We start from the raw sequence: 22,570 nt of genomic DNA on the forward strand, positions 1-22,570 counted from the left end.
ATTTTCTAGATCTTCATAAATTCTTCCAAGTAATAACAGTTCCTCAGTTCATGTTAGGCTAACCGATTAGTCTAACATGCTGATAAAATTAAGGACGAACTACTTAATCTCTGTTCGTTTAGCAAAAATAGTGGATTATAAAAAGTTAAAAAAAAAATGTATTATTAAAATCGTCAGCGAATCATAAACGACTGCATCCTTTCGTATTGACGACCTTGACACACTTGGCAGATCGCTGGAAATCAACCCTTGCACATTCAGGTTCAGGTTTACTGAAATACTTCATAAGAGATTTGGATTATCGTATCGTGATCTTGAAGCATTTCAACGCGAAAAAATCGGTCAAGTGTTCCAAAAGCATAATTAAGTACGACATGTTTTCGCGCAGCGTTTAGCGTTGTAACGTTAAAATAAGAACATTTTACCATATACGGTATTCATTCAATGTGCGTGCGTTTGTATGCTATGTACGAATTTCGTCATCCAATTGTGAAGTAGAGATAATTGGCAACGATGCATCTGACGGTAGGTAGATTCGGTAAAGAGCGCGCGTGTTGTTCGCGGTGTAGATATAATCTTTTTTACCGCGGCTGCCGGGATATAATTGACCGGCAGAGAGGGGTAGTCGACTCTCGACGGACGAAAAAGGTCAGGGGTGATCCATTCCAGCGGCCGTGGAGTTCATTAACGATATTAAGCGCGCGCGCGCGCGCGCGTTAAAACACGTGCAGTCTCACCTTCGTCATTTTTATCCTTATCATTGTACATTATTTCTCTTTTCCTGTTCCATTTTCCTTATCTTTCTGTAACGTCAAAAATTAAATTGTATTAAATGTAATAAACACAAACTTAAACACAGCAATTTTCAACAAATTATTTTTGTTGTTCTCACTTACTATTTTAATTTTTATTATTATTAGAATCAGTATTTAAAATTAATTTTGATGATATTAACGATAATTAGGTAAATTAATTACTTTCTTGTATATTTTGATTGCATAAAAATACACATCGTTTCAATGGCACGATATGAACTTCTCGAAAAGACAGAGGAATATATCATGTAAACTCGTGCATTTCGTGGTGTTACACGATTGCCAGAGAAATCCTCAGCTGCTGGACGGATGCCAGCCAGCCAGCATACCGACGACTGAAACCAATCTACCAGATTATAAGTCACTCTCTTTCCAGACATACGACAAACTCGAACTCGTGTCGCTACTTATATTCGAAACCGGAAGACAATTCCCGCCCACTATGACATATTAATAAAGATTCTGATTACGTATACTAAGCAACGTGAGAAATAAATATATCAGCGTCCGTTTCATTCATTCGCTATTGAATACATGTTCTTTAAAGAAAGGAATTTATTTCAAGTTGATACAAATAAATTTAACACGTGTAATGATAAGAATAAGATGCTTTGATAAAAGCAATTACAGATATCTGAAAGTATTGAAGTATATTAATCCAAAATATAAGGAAATTAATAGTATATAACAGAATAAATAGATGTATTCCTATTATGATCACATATATACGTATAACGGTACTACACGAGTCGCGTGCTTGCAAGACAACTGCCTGCAATTTTATCTTTTCTAGTCGAGGAATAAAAGTCAGCTCGAAAGTCAGATGAATTCTACCGTGAAAAGGGCAGAAAGTCGATCGAGTGTAAGTTTTCTTCGGAACGCAACCAGATTTATCGGGAATCGCGGTATGCAAGATTATAATTAAGGAGAGAAACTCACAATCACACACACACACACACATACACATACTGCAAGGAGAGGAATTCGCAATCGCATTAAAGCGACTGAGAACGAAGCTACTCCTGAGGAATGGTTATTTGTTAGTTTCAATGTCAATATACTTTAGGCGTTTGCACATATCTCAATTTGGTATCTTTTGAGTTCAAAATGCAAGAATATATTCTAATATACGACAGTTGGCATGCAGTAAACCAAAAATTAATTTCTTTTTTAAACAATTTTCTTTCTTCCCTTCAGGTTTGTCTGACATGCACGCAATAGTTCTCGTGCTTCAAAATATGGACGATCCATAATGAAGTATCCGTTGTGTCAGTTGCGAGATTGTACTCTAATTAATAATAATTAGTTAATAAGTCTCACACATATGGCAATATTGCTTTAATTATGGCACATTGACAGTGCCAATTGTCTTTCCCGAGTCTAGAATATCGTTTCACGAACCGAGCTTTCGAGATCAAAGCCAATCACGGAAAGCGAAGAAAGGAGGGAGATAATAGGCTGTCAATGGAACGATCGCATTTCCGTCCGCGTGCTGACTCCTCGATACGCAAACCGGTTTGATGAGGACCGGCTATCGTGAAACTTGGGTTATAGTAGTCATTGACGTTCCTGGTGGATGTCATGGTGATGGCATAACTTGCCGCGATAGAACCCTCGATGCCGTTTCATCGTTTCCTTCCGGTTGCATAGGACCGGCCGGTTTGAACAAGGATGCGTCGTCTGGGAGAACTACTTTTCGGATTTCAGTCCGCTTTGTCTCATTAGGCTTTCTCTAATAGATCACGTTATATTGTAAGCTTGATAGCACGGATTTATATCTTAAATCCTTATTAATCCTTAAAACAACCTGTCTTCGATACGCGGTTTATTGGGAGCGCATCATTACGTCCTTATTTATCATTTATAATCATATTTACATCAATTGACTTTTATATCATTTATGTGCATATCTATGATGTATTAGTTATTAAATTGTTTAAGTGTGTATAAAAAAACCGCTTTGTTGAGTTGAAATTTTCATTCAATGGCCAAAATAGTATTATTGCTACTTTACCTATAGACATTATTATAATTATCATGTATATTTTTACAAACTGCAGTGTCTACCCTTGAAATATTCCGAAGAGGACATTAATACGGGCTCGAAACGGGAGATTTACGACTACTGTTATCGCGATCGACAAGCCAATTCCGAACGAATAAAGTTTGTTTCGACGGTCAATAAACGGCATCGCAATCAATTACCGCCTTCGCCCTCCGCGCGCCGATTGCCGAAGGAACGATTAATCCTACCGAATACTGAAATACCAGAATTACCAGGGTCGTTTCGTTACACGTCCGCGCTCGCGAGCAGAATCGATTGGACATGACCGGTCGGCATAACGATCGCCATTATTAACTGCGTTACACGCGTAACATCGTACAGCAGTGATTATATAACGGTCACGATTATTGACCGATCAGCTCGAAGTCCAGACGATATTGATTCCCGTGTGGGATAAACGAAAATCGTTAGACGCGATCGCCTGTTGTAAATGTTGATTCAACGCGCGTGCTTCTCACCCTCTTTCTCGATCGTATCGAATGGACTAGCATGCGACGCTTCGCTTGTAATTAAGAGGAACCCGTCGCCCCCCCCCTCTCTCAAAAGGTTAATAGTCTGAAGTCTGAGAGATGTTTCCGCGTAACTTTACAAAATGTACGAAACTGTACAACTATATAACGTTATATAAAATTATATATATCCTCCTAAAAGTAAAATTAAACTGCAATGTATTGTAATTATCTTAATTTAACATTTTCAATCAATGTTTCGTCGTAAATTATTTGCGGCGACAGATTTATTCTTAAAAATATCTCCGAAAAACACTAAATTACTATTTAGTTTATTGATAAAATTACTGAAAGATTATCCTTTTACATATTAACACACGTTTGATTATACTGGCGATTTTATTTCTTTCTTGTTTCTCTCTCCTCTCTCTATGTTTATATAAAATCTTTTAGGATAAACTCAGGTAAGATGGCCATACAGGAAAGATGGCCAACTTATGTTCATTCGAGGTTTTATGTCGAGCTAGATTGAAAGAACATAGGTTGGCCATCTTCCCTCTATAAGCCATCTTACCCGAGTTTACCCTACTTTATTTAACATCCATATTTATATAAATCTTCTCTAATAAATCTTTCTCTGTTACATATTACTTCATTGTACTTACATTCTGCTTAAATGGCGATGTCGATGCGTGCAGGCAAGTAGCATCGCACAATGCATCAAGCAGGTGAGAACACCGAGGTTCAAAGAACGAGATACATCAGACGCTGTACATATGTCGCACATGTGTCGAGCCTGTAACGTGGGGAGAAAGGGAGGGATTGTCGGCGCCCGAAAGGAAAAGAGATACCGCACTTTTTTCGGTGTACACGGGTGTGTGTGTGTGTGTGTGTGTGTATACATACGTATGCACGCGCGCACATCGGTGGGTCGTTCACAGACTAACGCGCAATATGCAGCAGTATATGCGCTCACCGCAGAATAGGTCGCCCGCGTGGCGATGCGACCGCACTCCGACGCTATAATTACCTACGCGCGCTGCTCTAACGGGTATCTCTGCTGCGGTTGTATACGGAAACTAAATTATTCGGGCTCCCGGGTACGCGCGATATAAGACCTCCTTCCCGTTTAATAGCGAGCCGAGATGGAATTTTCACCGCCAATCCGCTGCGCGACCGTCGGCACCGCGCGTTAACTCTTTATCTATCATCTCGTAACGCGCGTCGTACGGATTCTAATAAAAAACAAACATTGCAGCATATCGACAAACGAGAGCAATGAACGTTGCAACTTCAATACGTTACGTGGATTTATTATTTTCAAGTTAATTACTATTGCACAATATGTAATAATTTTTAATTCGCCAGAAAATATTAAGTATATATACACTTAACATTTAACTGCAAAGAATGTTTAAGCGATAAATCAACAGCGTGCAGTTCATCGCGTACAGTTGAACGATAAGAAGCTAAACGTTCTTATTTTTTTCTGGGAATCAATTCACTCAATCATGTATTTACTCCACAGATATAATTGTCATGATTCATTTCCACAGATAGGTTAGAAATTTTTTCTTAAAACTACGCATAAATTTATGAATCTGTGAGATGAACCAGTTTATTACACATTATTTAACATATTCTAAAAAATTGTCTTCAAAATTTAAAACGCATTAGGTTTTTTTAGTAATAACCAAAACAGTAATTTTAGTTACTTAAGTCGGTACATTCTTATCTAAATCCAACAAAGATTATAAGCTTATCATGTTTTCCTAGATCGTACGTAATAAATTTACTTTCCATCAAACTTACATTTCTTCGTGTTGATGATTGAAAAAACGATAAGAATTTCAGTATAGTTGTTATCGCCGCAACAATCACAAAAAGACCTATCGGCTAACGTGATGGAAACGAGACACGCGATACGTCGAAGTCGTAATCTCGACCAGCGTTAGACAAGCGAAAATCGTCGCTTCCGTCGAAATCACAACCGCGAGAAACTTCGTGTCTCCCCTGCGACAACAATAAACACAAGTTATTGCAACATCGCGTAACGTCGATGCAGCGGAGTGCACGCTATGCAGACACTAGTACGTGACAGATACGCGGGGAGTCCCGCGCGTGCACCAATCGCTCTTCCGGCATATAATTTTCCCGCACAAGTTATTATTACCGGCGCGGTAATTGTTCGCTACCGTTACCGGATCCTCCCCGGAGTTGGCCGGCCTGGCTCGCGTATTGACTGACGAAGATCTCTGTCCCGAATGATTGAACAGCTCTCTTTTGTTTCCCTTCCTCCGAATACTGATCAAGGATGCACCGTTATTCGAACTGACAGTTACGACACATTCGCTCACAATCGGTGAAATCAGCGCGTTGGTAATGCTGGTATACCAAGGATATCGGAATCGACGAGACGCGGTCTATTTGCACGCGGTCCGAAGCTGAAATCGTTGCCATTGAAACTTGATTATAACATTGCTGACAAAATTATGATAGTAATAAAAATAGATATATTTAATTAATTTAGAGAAAACGTCAATTCGGTTAGGACTGGGTTTTAGTAGACTAATAATATTATTCGCGTACAATTCTTCGCTTTAGCAGTGATTGTATATCCTAATGATCGTGTTTCACTTATTATTACATTAAATTATATTATAAATATTAAAATGCAAACAGATAAAAAATTATTTCGTGATACAAGTCACGAAAGAAAAACTACATATAATTATCGCGACGAATTCGCGAGAAATCGAAATGTATTGTTTTTCACTATCGTCCTATGTGTAAAATGTTGCGAAATCGCCGACCTTAACTTGAAAACGATCGAAAAATGCGATTTTACTTTTCGCGATACAATTCGGAGATCTTACTTTCAGCGGCCTTTCACAACGCGAAGATCGTCCGAGCGAGCGGTCGGAGCGAATCGGGGATTCGCGGAATAAGGCATGTCGGCCGGCAAGGCGGGAACGAGTCTTTGCGCGCGGTGGCGCAAAGTGCCGAGGAGAAAGCGACCTACTTGCGGGTCGAGTAATTATAAGCCTTGAACCGGAGTAAACGAGTCGTCAAGCGAGCTGAGCGGCCGGCAACGTTCGGGCCGCCGCGCGCCGGCGGGCGGCGCCGCAGTTCAACCTGGATGTTGTTAAAACCCAGAAATGGAAAATGGAATCAAAACCAAACTCTGGAATTCGGGAAATCTTTTCACAAAAACAATTCTTAATTTAAAAACCATTAAATAACTTAAATTAATTAGTCTGATTATTATTGCGAGAGTAATTACATAATTTAAAAGTCATTAATGTTCCAAAAATGTAAACTTTAAACAGGTTGCGTAACAAACAAGTAATTTATAATATTCTCTATCATGTCTCAAAAACGTTTCCTAAACAGGCTAAAACACGATCCTGCATTACCTCTATCTTGTATAGTATATAATTAAATTTTAACATTTCACATTTCTCGAAAAGCATGTATAATAATTATTCTAGCTTGTATAGCGAGCGAATCAACCTTATTTAATAATTATTTTTGTCAAACATTTAACGTAATAATAATATTATAAATGTTATGTGTAATTCGCTTTCGTGAAATGTACTGCAGAGATCCAACTAAATGTAATTTCCTAAATAATTACTTTGTTTTTCGCAATTTAATGCAGTATGAGATACATATTTCATATATGGAGCCATAGAATTATTCAGCTAATTGAGAACATGAATACGTGCTTTAATTTAATTAAATATGTAACTTATAAAAATTTAATTTAAAATGTAAACAATAAAAAAACAGAAATGTTGTACCCTGGTGGCATACGTTCCCGCCGCGAGATTACGATTAAAATAGAAACACGCGAGACTCCGGACGGCGAAACGCAAGTGCGGATTGTACCGGGTGTCGTCAATTCTCCGAGATACTCTCTCTCTCTCTCTCTCTCTCTCTCTCTCTCTCTCTCTCTCTCTCTCCCTCTCTCTCTCTCTCTCTCTCTCTCTCTCTCTTTCTCTCGTCGGGCCAGTTCAAACGCGCAAAGTTCAACGGTCGTACGTGGGTGGTGTTTCTGACCCCGGCGAGGATACCGGCACGGCGCAGAGGGCGACGGGCGTCGGGACGCGCACAATGGTCCCCGGGAAGGGCGCAGCGCGTGTCGGGATTCCGTGCGAGTACACCGGAAGTGGACTGCGCTTTGCGCATCCGCGCTTTGCGTCGCGTGGGCTTTCCCGCTCTCCAGCGTCGCGACGTTCCGCGTCGGGATCGTCGGGCGTCGTGGCCGCTGCCGCCGCTGCATTGATCGGGAGGCCTCATCCGCCACCCGCCCGCCCCATTCCCGTTCCCGTTCCCGACGCTCCCTCGCCGACGAATCATAGTCGGCGGAAACGCGGGGATGGTGCGGTGATGGTGGCGGCGGCGGCGGCGGCAGCGGCGGCATACGAATTTTGATTGCAACTGCAACCCGATGTTTCGCGATCGTACCGAATGAGTCAATAGAACACCCGCGAGCGAATTGAAATCCGATAACATGAGATTCATCGTTCGTGGCGAATTGCACTTTTTCCCGACAATCCGGTAGTTTACTGACTTTCCGATGGTTTCAAGTTCTTTTAAATATTCCAGGATATTTCCCTGGAAAGATCATCAAGCGTATCGTCTCATAAAAAAATTGGATAAACTGTAGATAACTCAAAATTAAAATAAATTGATTAGCTGTGATATAACTATCTCTTGCAGAGTCGATAGTATATCAATAAAATAAAAATCAATAGATAGTTACAAGTCGAAAATATGTATAACTTGTGTTACATAAAATATGCATTAAAATTGTTTATTAATGGAGTTGAATATATAAATTAATATAATCACAACTTGTAAAACAGTTAATTATTTCTGCTTATATTTTAAAGATCATTTCTGTAGAAGTATAACAGTTATGGTAAATAATTAAACATTTCTTGCTGGCATTCGAGTGCAACGTATAAATTAAATATACCGTTAAACAAGAGATTTCGAGTATGATTTTCTAACAAATCAATAGAACGATTTTGACAGAAATCGATGAGTAGTTGAAGCGATGCAAATGCACGAAAGCGAGATAAACACAAAGCCATTACTTTAAAATTTCATTAAAAAATCAGTGCAACTAGTCAATACCGAAATCGAATCCACTCGGCGTAATTTAAAGCAGAAAGAATTCTGAGAAACTTGCGAATAAAGTGCACATTCGTGGTACAATCCTGCGATAATATAATTTCCATTCCCACGAATAATGCACGCGATTTTTTTAATAACTACCACTATTACCTCTGATTCGCAGAGAGAGAGAGAGAGAGAGAGAGAGAGAGAGAGAGAGAGAGAGAGAGAGAGAGAGAAATTCATTTGCCAATTATTAGACAAGGAATATCTCAATCATCCTAATGCAGGATGTACAAAGAAACGGTACACGCGGGAAACTCACAATACGAAACGAGGCGGAACGGGAAAATTGGCGAAGCCACGGAAATGTCCGAGAGATCACGGAAATGTCAAAGTTTAAGACGCGGGCACCGCGCGCGTCCTCGGAAAACCGTGCGGCGAGGTCGCGGCATTCGCAGTTGGCGCGACTTCGCGCAGCTGCCGCCTCCGGCTCTGGCTCCAGCACCGGCACCGGCCACCGACCACCGGCACCGGCACCAGCACCGGGCACGTGGACCCATTAACCTTTCGTCGAAGCTTTGATGTGTACCGAATCAATTTACTGGCTTACTCGTTAAAGTTCACCAATACTCGCCGTCACGTTGTATCGACGTAAATTGCTTCGTTCGCAAACTTATGAGACAACAATGGCGACGCCGATTTATGAAGGGTGCGTTAAGGGTGAGCGAAGAATAATACCTCAGGATTACGTGCGGAGAAGATAGGGACTATATATACGATATAGCGATAAGGGACTTCCATTATATTATTCTTTATCTTCATAAACTTTGAAATAGACGCGAGATACACAATTAGATATATCTATATATGTTGACCGTGCAGTTGTAACCGATAAAACTGATTTAAAAGTGTACCGTCATAAATGTAATAACAGTAAGTAAAATAATTTCAATCCTGCTCACAATTCTGCTTAAGAAAAGAAAAAAGAATTCCACGCAACGAGTTAGGCAAACTCATTCGTGCCGAGAAAAGAGCGACGAACGTTTCACAGCGAGGTCAAAGTTTTTCCACTCGCTGGCTGCCTAATACCGTCGCTTCTCCATCTGTTTTACGACCGAGGAATTTCACGAAGGCGAAGGCGACGTGAAAACTCGAGCTGAACAAGGAATCGGTGTGTTTCGGGATCCTTCCGAGGAGAAGGGACCGGGAGGCGGTCCGGGAAAAGGGGAGAAAGATGATAAAAAGGAATAAAGCGAGAAGACGGGATAGGAAGAAAAGGAATGTCCATTTCTCGTCGTAAAAGAACGATTTCCTCGTCATCCCATCGAAACCTTCCCGTTAAAGACAGATAAAGAAATAGCTCATCTCGCGATCTGACTTGAGAAAACGAATAATCAGACACGATCAGCTCTTTTTATTTCGATCAGAAGGATGAACAACGCTATTATCCAGCTACAAAATGTTTCTCTCGAGTTTACCACTGTTCCGTCTAGTAAAATTTGTATCTTATTGGAAGAAAATTTCTCCATTTCCCCAATTTTTCGCCAATATCACTTTGCAATTTAAATTTTGAATTTATTTATCCAAAGTTATCTATTTATTTGTAATAATTAAGAGTTAAACTGCGATCGGTTTTACGCGATTTTTATTTGATATTATATAAATAAACTCTAAAATATTTACCGTGTTATCTTTGTTTTTGTGAAACATGCACCCTATTAAGGACAGTGAAAATCGCAATTCACGCCGAATATCGCACAACAAAAAATAGAATCACGCGGGATTACCCGAATGCACGTCAACGCTCCATTCGTCGAGCTGGTTAAAACGAATAAAAATGCACGAAGCATGTTCATGAATATCAACGAAATACCTCGCCGCTAAACGTTTACAACGACTGCTACGAGTAAACGATCTATGACGCGAACAATGTTTTTCTCTCGTTGTTTTTTTTTTGTTATCATCAACGCACTCATCGAAACAGTGAACAATCTATAAAACAATTACTATTATTATTTATCTGTATTGGATACATGAATTCATCAGATGTGAAATGTCAAGTTTAACAATACCACGCAAAATAAAAAAAGATCACACACAGATACATACTGAGTTAATTAAATTATTCAAAAATATACACAAAACATGTTTTAGAATATCAATAAAATTCCATGCTAATCATATTTTACAGGGAAAATTTCTGAGATTGAGAATCCCCGGCATTTGAAAATAATATGGAAATCCCAAAAGATCCTGATTTATACCTCACATTCAATAATTTCACTCTTTTATTCGCTTTCTTCAAGCAAACCACAATTCTTATCATAGTTTATAAAGTCTACCGCAAACGCTTCGTGCAATATCGTTTTATCTTCTTTACAGAACATATAAATCCATCAACCGTGAAAGAGTTAACATCGCGATTTGCGATGAATGGTACGAGAAAAGATCACGTATATAGAATTACTCGAGTATACGCTACGAGTCGCGCAGTTTTTAAACGCGCAAAAACGCGCGAAACGTGTACCGGAATATCAACGGGATTCACTGAGGAACAAACGCGCGTTTATTCGCCAGGCTGTCGCGAATAAACGATCGCTCCCTGGTCGATCGCGCGCTCTCTTCGTCCCCAGTCGGAAATCGCATGCCGCAGGACGCTATCGAGGTATCGCGCAATCATATATATATTTTACAACGAGAATCTCTAGCAAAGTAGCAGGACGTATATACTCGAGCGAGACTCCTCGCACGTACGCGTATTCTCATGCAAATCCCGCTCGGTACGACGACCTAGAAAGCTGTTAAGTGGCGTGGCAGCGGCGGCCCGCGCAGCTCCCAAGACGCCGTTACGATTCCATCCGCTTTAAGAAAACCAAGTTGGTTGAATCAAGTTCGGTAAACCGTATAGATGACGACCTAGTGAAGAGTGAGAATTATGAGCCGCGGAAGAATTCTTCGGTACAATATTATACGCAATCGTGAGATTTACTGGAGAGAACGCGGAAACTGGTGCGCGCATCCGGTCCTATACGATTACAGATTTCTGTCGTGCTTGCCAGTGCAATTGCATCTGTAATTTAACCCTCGCGATGTTTGGCTGGCTTGAAAACAATGTCAATTCTAGAAAGATATCCGCTATTTGTTTCGATAACGGTAAAAACGCTATTATCTGTTTGCGCGCGATATAATATATCTAGCAGCATCAATACTCGCATGATCTTTATAAACGACGTATATAGATTTAAATTTTCAGTAACACATTTCAGTAGTTCGTGATCAATTCAACTATTATCGCGGCTTCGAGTAAGAACTAAGCGGAATTTGCGCGTGTTCCGGAAGACTAGCGAGTTATCCTCCGAAGGACAGCAAGATCCGGGAAATCGACTCAACTCGATAATCAGGATCTTGACCTGGAATTGTAATCCGGGAATAGTCGCTCACACCGGTTGGAACGAGCTCTCAATTTGCACGTATCGATCGGCTGCGTTCAGAAACGAGACGCGGATCCGACGAGCGTGAAACTTTGACAAGCTGCTCGGAAGAGCGAAGAGTCGATTAATGTCATATGGAGCTTTACTAAACGTTTCGTCTTGGGACGTATCGACGACGAATGACGAAACGTCAGAGACGGATTCGAGATATCTAGATTCTGATAAGGATAAACAAGTAATCAAAATACCTGATAATTCCTCTTTCGGCGTATTTCAATCGTCATGTACAAATACAAGTATGTGGTGCGGTATATTATGTAATTCACAAATATCCGATACACAAAATTAGAAATAAAAAAGCTCAAATCTGCCTTCTGTCGCAGTACATTCTATTGAAATATCAATTGTTCAAACATTGATTTACGTATACTGATCTAACAATCAATTCTAACAATCAAATCAAGTAAATATAATTCTAAACTTATATATTAAAAAACTATATATAATTATATTATATTTAGGTATTTTTTATTTTGATTAATTTTTCGCTCGTGTTTTTCTTTATTTAAAAACATTGTAATTGATAACAGATGCGTTTTACTGCGTATTATTCATTTCTAACTAAGACGTGTCATAATATCGTATTTTCATTTATTATTTATTAAAATAAACTAACTTAATCTAATATATAATATAAATCCTGATATCTCTCTAATATCACTAAAATCTGTCTGATCCTTTATGCAAAACTTACTAGTGTGAGTCCATATCTTTTCTTTCATTAATATAAAATAACCTCAGATTTTTCTCTTTTAAATGTATAATTAATAATTTTTTATTTAATATTAATTCTTAATAAATCCAGAACAGAGAGAGAGAGAGAGAGAGAGAGAGAGAGAGAGAGAGAGAGAGAGCGCAAGACGAAAGCTCTCGACATTGCAGTCAACTTAAATAATCGCGCCATATTAATGTCACTTGCAACATAACGAGTTCCGTGTTTATAAGCGAGAAAATGATATCATAATTAAGGCCTGGGATCTAGGATCTATAGTTCGTAAGCGTATAACGCCATCGAGGACGACGACGAGAAATGGATTGCCTCAATTTGTCCGATTGAAACTATCCCGGCACTATGCTCGGAATTCCTATTAATCCGACGATCCTCTTTCTCCATCCATCCCTTTGTCTTTCTCTCTTTCTCTCTCTCCCTTCGGCGTGTATCTCCTGCCACGCGGTCTTTCTCCTCACGTTTATCCCACCTCTTCGCCAACCGGGAACCAGTTCGAGCAAGAGTCCGGTACAACGATATTTCATTCGGGACGCGAAGGCGCGAGGGGCGGGCCACCTTTTTCTCAACTTTCTTGCACACGGCCGCTAGTCACGCCGTGTCTACGCGTGATAATTTTAATAGCCTATCTAACGATCCGCGCGGATCTGATCTCACGGATACGCGAAGGCCGCCGCTGCGCTGCCTGGTGCGATATAAGCCTGCGATATGAGTTTCTTCAATAATTCGTATATACGTATTGTGCAATAAGAATAGCGGCAAAGTTATACGAGGAATGTCTTATGTACTTGATGACCTTGTTACTGAAATATATTCTTGATATCAGAATACCATATAGAGTTGAAAAAAAAGAGATAATAAAACTCAAGGACAAAAAAAACATGGTACGGTTAGAAAGACATAAATTATATTAAAAAGTTACGTTACGTAAAAATAATTAATTTTTACATTAAACGTTTATCCCTGACGAAGTTAACACTGTCTTTGGTTCTGTTTCCGGCGTTTATGTCTACCATGCTTTTAACACGCAGTTAACACGCCACTTTGGGTATCAGACACTCATTACCACACGGCAAGGACGCTGGTCGTGAACTGCGTAGAACAATTTAACGAGAATCTGAAAGAGCACCCGCGGCATCCCGCCGCTCGTCTTCCCAATGAACCTGTTGCTCCTGGCAATTAAAAACGAAACGCAACGAAAAAGGAAAAACCGCCGCCACGCCGTACGCATTCGGGTAACCGCGTTTTTGCAAGGTTTCTATTCGTTCTCCCTGGTCAGAAGGTTCGTTCATCGAGAAGCGAGGATTATGGGAAGCCCACACAATCAGGACAAATTTATATATTAATAAATAAATAACGATTAGCGGTTAAATTATTATTAAATAAATTAAAGTTAATTAACTTTTAACATGGTCAGTCTGTGAACCGTTTATAATTTGTTTTTCATTTCTATTGTTAACGAATGTCATATACAAGCGGTTGGTTATTCAGCGTCAAGATAGAATATTGGCTCTTTGTTGAGGTTTATAATATTTATTTATAATATAAATTTTCTCACATTCATCGATAAAAAAATACATCACAGATCGATAGAAGAAAACGTAAGAACTTTATCGCGCAAGACAAAATAATTTGAATAAATTAAAGCGATTATTTATAAATCAATGATTATTTACTAGAATTATTTCGTCGATTTTAATATTTTTTTATTTTATTGCTAATATTAAATGAACAACAGTATTGGATTTAAATTGGCATATCACGTGTATTTCAACTGAATAAATAATAATCTCTCCATCGCGCAAAAAGAGAGCATGTTCTTTCTCTAGCTCGTATATGTGAACGATATCGACTAGATATTTTCAGCGGTGCAAATACAAGCGGGTGATTGTTGTGCTTCGCACAAAGTGCTTCAAAGTGGTCGTTCAAAGCGAAAAGAAAACTTTTCAGTTGGTGTTGTTCAAAATGTCCCAAATCACGCAGCGACTGAGAGACGATTGTTTTCTTAACTCCGCCTCGAGAGATTATTCCTCGGGAGTATTAACGTGTCGACTTCAAAGTACAAACCTCAAAAATCATTCCATAATTTTCATATTCAATGTAAAATATTTTCAGAACCAATTTCAAATTACAGTCCCTTTGATGGAATCTAAATCGATCGCAAAATTTTATCATTCAACATAAAATATTTTCGTAATTAATTTCGAAATATCCGGCTCTTTGACAAACTTCAAATCGATTACGATATATTTTAATATTCAACGGGGAAATATTTCCATAATCTCGGATCTCAAAATCCTGAAATGATTCGCTTGAATTTGAACGCGCGCCATTTATCACTCGATATGTCTTGTGAATAATAAACAAATCAATTCTTTTTAATGAACGTTTTCTTTCCTGTAACTTTTATCGAGAAAATAGATCAATTATACAACAAGGGAGTTAAAGGATCCGTCATTTATATAGTATACCGTTTATTCTCGTTCTTTTCCCCCGATCCGACTCCCCATACGGCGCACGTGGGCGCCGCCACCGCCGCCGCTTTCTCTCTATGTGAGTGCTTCCGCGCCCGTGTATATATATACGTGTGTATACGCGGTTCGCGTTATGTCGCTGTGTGGCACATCCAGCTACACGTTGCCGGGTAATATCGATCCCCTGGTATATCGCGGACATACCTCGCTTAGACACTATATCGCGCGCTCTCGCCGTTACGCTCGCGTCCGATCGCTCACCCCTTTCTCTCTTTCTCTCGTGCTAACGTATACGCGCGCGCGTATCTGAGTTTTCGGTGATAGAAATTTAATGGCTCTATATGTGCGAACATGACTTGTTCGTTATTCGCGTCAGATTGATTACGAGACAAATTCTTGTATGTATTTAATACATTTCTTGTTTATACATGTTATTTTTGTTATTTATTGCACATCGGGATTTTACATAGAGAATAACAGAGAAAACGACATCTCATGTGTAAATAAATAAGATATATGACATATGAAAACAAGGAATAACGATTTACAAAAAGAGAGAGGAGTTAATAACATAAAAATGTAATCTCTCTAGGCAGGCTCTGTACGTTTAGGTAGAAGAGAAAAGTTTTATATTTGAACGTAAAATATAAAATATATATTACATCTTTCCTCGCAAAGTAAACATTTTCAAACTCATAAGGTTGATTTTCCTGTTATCTCTATTAAAGGGAATTTAAGCGCTCATGTATTAAAATAAACTTACTAATACGTCGTTTAAAATAAAAAAAATAAGTAAATTTTAATCTCACGAGAAAAGATCGGGAAAATTGATATAATAGTCTGGCTAGAGACGTGCACACATAGTCCTATATGATGGATATATATTTGTCGTATCCTGTATCTAAAGGTAGATACTAACTGTAAATACAGCTGACGCCGACAAGGAATTCCCAACGAGAGGATACCATCAAGAGAGAATGAAAGTGCATCGCGATTAATTACAGCAGTACAGAGACACGCGTACGAGAGACGAGTATTTTATCGAAGATACCCCGCCGCCGTCGTACCGCGCGCATTACGATGTCGAGAGAAAACCACTCGCGAGAGAAAACGGCCGCTAATTGCTAACATCTCGTCGTTAATAATAAAATCCCATTGTTTACAGCGAAATTACGCGTGTCCTTGTACATCATCGAGCGCAGTCGTAAAAGCGTTATCGCGCCTTCCCTCGGCATTATTATGATCCGATCGTTGTGACGCATATCATATACATATTCGAGTTAGGCGAGCGTGAAACACGGTATTGGCGTGCACCAACTTGACAAGGATATTCGCGATATTTAGTCGTGTTTGGTATAGTCAATCGAAGTAATTGAACGTGCGGCGTACGACGCCGCGATATTTTCCAATAATAAAATTAATAAACCATACGCGCGCGTAAGCGTATCATGGACCAACGATAATTAGTTATATGTATTATGAAAATGCACGTTACACCCACTCCTCTTGTCTGTTTTTACAATTACCTTCATTGACTTTATCTCCTATATATAGTGGCGATTAAGAGGTATTTGTCTCGAGCAGATAAGTAAATAAAAATAAACCGACATCTGACTGTCTGGATGTTTAGATTATTATTGTTTGTCATCGATAATTTTAGCATTCTTTTTTACGAAAGAATTTTAACATATCGAATGTCTAATTGGTAATTATTAAGAAAATTCCACGAATAAATCATTATCGAAAGATAATTAAAAGATATGAATGTAGCTGTTGTATATTAATTATTAGTTTCATACAGTGATATATTGAAAAATTTGCATACAGGAATATCATAAAATCTTAGCTGAGCCACTAAAAAATGCTTGAATTGTAAAACATTTGAATGCGAATCGGAGGCAACGAACGTCGCGCGCGTACTCGCTCACAAGCAACATTATCACCGTCGCAAACAAGCGAGAGAATAAGCGTGCGAGCGATCGTAAAATTAAAAACTGGTGTTCCACCCGCGGGAAAGGTTGCCGCCAACGTATATAACGCGCGAACTTTACGACCACGCTTCTTCATCCCACGAAGCATCTCGCAAGCATTAGATAAAAGCTGATCGAGCGAAAGATATAAGCGGAGCGATTCTCGAATTTCTATTAAATCGTCTATTAAAGATACTTATAGAAGAAGTACATCGGAACGTTGTCCCAGCGAAGGTAGGTAACCAAAAAAGTAACTTCGTTAAGACATCGCCCTTCATTAAGACATCAAGTTCGTCAAAGTATCTTCATTAATATATTAAGTTCATAAAATTGGTTCATATTTTACCGAAGTTTAAAATGCATCCAAGATATTGTATACATCGAGCTTCTTGTTCAGCTATAATGCGGATATTTACGCGAATTATTATACGGCAACGCAGTATGCTACTAATATAATATAATAAATATTTCTCGATAGGATTGATTTTTTCATTATTCTCAGATTATTAATATTACGATGTCGCAGGAAATGTGATGTTCCAATAAAACAAATAATTAATTAGAACTAACATTGCAAAGAACTGATAAAGTAGAACTCTTTTGAAAAACACTTATATCATCATGTTTGTTAATCAATATTAAGTATAATACATATTTCTAGACATCTAAAATATTCGGTTTTCTCTTTTTCTGAATTCTTGGTATAACTATTTATTCTATAGTGTTTATTCTATTCTATAATATACGACTATATATAAATGTTTATACATAGCCTAAGTTCAAAGACAAATAAAGTAACACAAACCTTCTTACATCTAAAAGCATGTAAAGAAATATGAGACACCGTAATTAACAGATCAACATCGTTAAGTACTCTTCCGAAACAAAATTTGTTTAACATTAATCGAAACCCAAAGTTTCGTCGTTCGTTTATATCGCAACAGAGTATACGAACTTGTCGCGAAGCAATAAAAGTCTACATTACTCAATCGATATCGCCGAGACGCGAACTTCCCTTCCGCGAGATTTCCAAAAAGTAAAAGACAAAGCTCGCACATCCATAATAAACGCTCTTGTCAAGAGCCGAGCGCGCGATGCAATGCGATACGATAGGATGCGATGCGATGCGATATGCGATGCGATGCGATGCGAGGCGCTTTATCGATTCATCCCGCTCCGTGCCCGTCTGTTGCCGCGATGTCGGTTTATCCCATCGTCGACGTATTTGCGGCGTAGGCATCTCGTGATTTGCGTTTTACGGTTTAATCGGTATCCGCGCTTGCGAAACTCGGCAGCGCTTGTCTCTATATCTCGCTTGCTCGCTGAGCCACTGGCGTAGCCAGGATTTCGAGCACTTATATGTAAAACCGAGAGGAATCGATTAATTATCGGTTTAAAATAAAAAAAACGTCTCGTTATTACTCGGTACATTATGTGTGTTGTTTGACGCCGTTACGCGTTATACTTTACACAAAGCTATCATAAATCTCTCCGGGGATAGGCACACTCGTTCACCGTATACAGTGGCTACGCCCTTGGTTCGAGTCCTTCGCACGCGCGCGAATAACGCACGCTCGGTAACGTATTTATAGGGAGAAATCGCCGATAATTGAAAAACAGTGCGCGAGGTGCGCGATCGCAAATTGCTTTCATCTTTTATCGGATAGAATGGCGCGCCACGCGTTTCCGTTTTCAATCCCGCCGGCGCGCGGCGATCTCGCCTGCCGCGAAATGGAAACCTATTTTTTACGCGTACCTTCGATGACACCCTGTTTTGCTGGCGTGATGGCGAATTTGCTACGCGTGCGTGGTCTTTGTATGTACGACTCCACGAGTCTAGGTGGGAATGAAAACTCTGGGTGTAAAATACTGATTGTTTTTTTGTAATGAGACACGATGGTACTCGGTAAGATTATTGTTTTTACGAAAATATTTATACGCGAACATTTACGCGTTCCGCGAAAATATATCTATTAAAATAAAAATAATATAAATTGTCGCTTAATTCTTTTTATACGTGAAAGCTGTCCAGCACTTCATCAAAATGAATTGTATCTCGCTGCATTTCATTTTTTATAATTTATGCCATTTCTTTAAACATTATATTTGTCGTTTTATCTCCGCGTGCGTATTTTTATTCGAATATATGTTCGTGACAGTTCTATGGACTTTATGTAAAAAAAAACCGAAAAAAACGCAATAAATAAATTTCGCGATGCGTTATTAATAATTAAAGAAAAAAAAAATTTTTTTGTCATAAATTTCACAATTGAGATTATTCCATTATAAAGCGTATATCCTACGCAATTCATATATTGCGCGTTATTTATTTCTACTTTATAATATTTTGCAATTTATATCAAACCCATGGTGGAATATATGTTTTTAAGTATCGACATTTTTAATTGCCTACTTTTATCAACTTCAATTCAGTAGATTTAATTATTTTAATAGACTACAGTTTAATTAAATCTTGGAACTCAATATATAAAACGAAAGAATTTTAAGTTAATAAATTGAATAATCACAACTCACACACACGTTGTTTTACGTAAATATTATACCAATTTCCTAAATGTCGTATCTTCGATAACGAACGCAAATACTTCGTGCCTCCGGCTGTTATGAGATTCAATTCAAATACACTTCTAAAATGAAATAAGGATGAAATTGGCGCGTTTTTTTCATGCGCACATTGCGAACAAAAATATTCTCTGCCGTATAAATATTTGCACGAGATATACGTAAACGAGATATTATATACACTCCCGATGAAATCGCACGACGTGATAAAAGACTACCGCCAACAGTGTATGAAAAGTTGAAATTCAAGAAAAGGAAGAGAAAGGAACGAAAGAAGATCGAGATTCATCAGCCTCAAATCGAAGGAGAGAGAACCTCGACGAAAAAGCGATTTCCCGCGGAGAAAAAAAATCCGCGATATCGATCGATGCATGGTGTAACTCGTGTTCGAACGAGTTTCGTTAGAAAACGGGTCGCGGGTTGCAGATCGTACACGACGACGGTTCCGTGCATCGATGAGGTCACGACTAAACGTGCACGACTGAACGCGTACACGTGTGCGTTCGCCGTACGCCGGTACCGTAACGAACGTCCGTTATCTCGCTGGAATTTTGGTGGAACGGCGGCCGCCAAAGTTTCATCGACCGACGATGAATCGATCCTCCAGTCAAGTTCCGGATTCCACTTTAGCACCGGAGTCAACTTCGGCACATCGCAAAACTGCAAGATCGCGCGAGAGAAAAGAACCCGAAGAAGTTATTTGTTCACCGGCGTATTATTTTCGCGCTGTAATTTAATTTCTCTTTCTAATTTATCTGATATCTCTCTTCCCAAAATATTGAAAATCTTATTAAAAGGAAATCCTTCCTGTGTACAAGATATACTCCTCGTATTAATATCGCGACCTACCGACGTAAATTGACGCAAATTCGATAGATCGCGATGAAGGAAACGAAGCGTTCCTCGCGGCAAATATGGCACAGACAACCTACGTCACCGCGTACGCTTTGCAGATCGATCGCACTACACACTCAGCCTGGTGCAGCATGTGCTTTATATTTGTAGCCTTACGTAGAGCTATATATCTCTCATATATGTATAATACAAATAAATTTACATCTCGAAAAAATCATATCTCGTAATAACAAACTAAAAGAACAAATTACAACGCTACCATTGTAGTCGATAACAAGAAAAATAATAAAACGTAAAATAGTCGTGACACAAGGAACGGAGGAAAAATATATTTTTACGAGCATTTTTTTGTTCACTGTGTAGAATTTAAATACCCAATATGTAGCCACTTTTAAAGCAAAATACCAAATTATCCGCTTATTTTTATCAAAAACCCATCTAACTTTTGCAAACACGATTCTCGTTAATTTTGGAATTATCTCGTTACTAAATGCGACTCAGTTCCCAAGAGTTCTTCGCAAAATTGGCATTCGGAAAAATTAGACGCCATTAAAGACGCCCGTGCCAACGAATAAATAGCGCGCGCGATAATTGACATAGACGATGATATTGATGGGAGCGCGATTTTTATCGAACGTTCAACGAAGAAGCGCTTTTTATCGGCGCTAGAAACGGGAGAGACTGGCAAGTGTCCAAGGGTGCTTCGCGCGCGCGAACGAAGACACTTTAATTTGTTAATGCACGTCTTCATCGGGTATTTCCTGGTCCGGAGAATTCCGTGATTCAATTTAATTAGGGTACCGTGGAGAGAAGGATCGTTATCTCGTCGACCGCCTCGTCAGGCGCCACGACGTTTTGTCGTGGCGAGTCCCCTCTCTCTTTCTCTCCGTGCGCTTTCAACGCTCCTCTTCTCTCGAACGAGTATTCGTCGATAATTCTTCGCGTTAACGACTTCCAACAATAATGGCTCTTAACCCGCGAAATGATCGTTGCGTCACGAAATACCAGGATACACAGAATATAATGAAAATGTGAGAACCTCTTCGTAGATAGCGGCGATAGCGCTGAGTACATAAATCGAGAAAAGCTTTACTTTGATTTCGTATACAATATAATGTATATAATTCAATTATAATTATTAAATATTTCTGTCTTTTAGAGTAGCTAATTCCGGATAGCTTTCTTGCATTGCGTAGTTAAAAGTTTTGACATAATTCGACATAACAAGATTATCTCAGACAGATAATATTAGAATTGTTTAATACAGTATCTCAATACGGATATAATAAAAAACCGATTGTCCAGACAGACAAAAGATCAATAATATACCTATATTATCGATTAGTTGCACGAAAAACTCGGAATTAAAAGAAACATAAATAAGATGTAAAAACAATAGAGATATAATAATAGCATAGATTTAACATAAATTAAAAAATGCCTATTATTTGTATGTTCGAATTTCCGTCAAAGGGAGAATCTCTCAATATAAGAATAATTAACATTCCAGTATATTTTTCTACACGTATATATAGGTGGAAAGTGTTTATTGATTTTATCATGTAAGCAAATCCATGGGGAACATAATTCACATGAAATCGACCTATTCTGTCTAGAATTAACACCGCGCATCCCGTTCGCGACGGTCGATTATCCTCTTACCGCTGCGAAAGCAATTACTCCAATCGACGCGTTGACCGACGATTACCACCAACAAATGGTTTTCTTGCTCCCGTAATGCGTAAAAAATCGGCCGACCTATTATTTTGCAATAAATAATTGACCGCGCAATTACCGGCCAACAAATGCATGTCGCGAATGGCCGTTATCAGTTTTATCGCGGCATAAATTATGCGTTGAACGATGTACATCCGATAATTGGGTGAAGCGCAAATAAATTAAGAGGTTTGATTAGGCGGGAGAGATAGGGAGAATCGAGAGAGGAGATTCGTGGAGGATCGTGACCGCGCGTTTAAACTATCGATTTACGCGTGGACAAAGCTAACGACGAGTT

General features: G+C 39.0%; 1 protein-coding gene across 3 annotated transcripts in view; it reads right to left on the reverse strand.

Annotated features, from left to right (window-relative positions):
* The window catches only part of LOC143900329 (uncharacterized), a 174,018-nt gene that overhangs the window by 128,668 nt on the left and 22,780 nt on the right, over positions 1-22,570 (reverse strand). The gene's annotated exons all lie outside the window — the stretch shown is intronic.

This window comes from Temnothorax americanus, unplaced genomic scaffold (genome assembly GCF_048541705.1).
Source record: "Temnothorax americanus isolate GAGA-0224 unplaced genomic scaffold, ASM4854170v1 Scaffold3, whole genome shotgun sequence".
NCBI classification, from domain to species: Eukaryota; Metazoa; Arthropoda; class Insecta; order Hymenoptera; family Formicidae; genus Temnothorax; species Temnothorax americanus.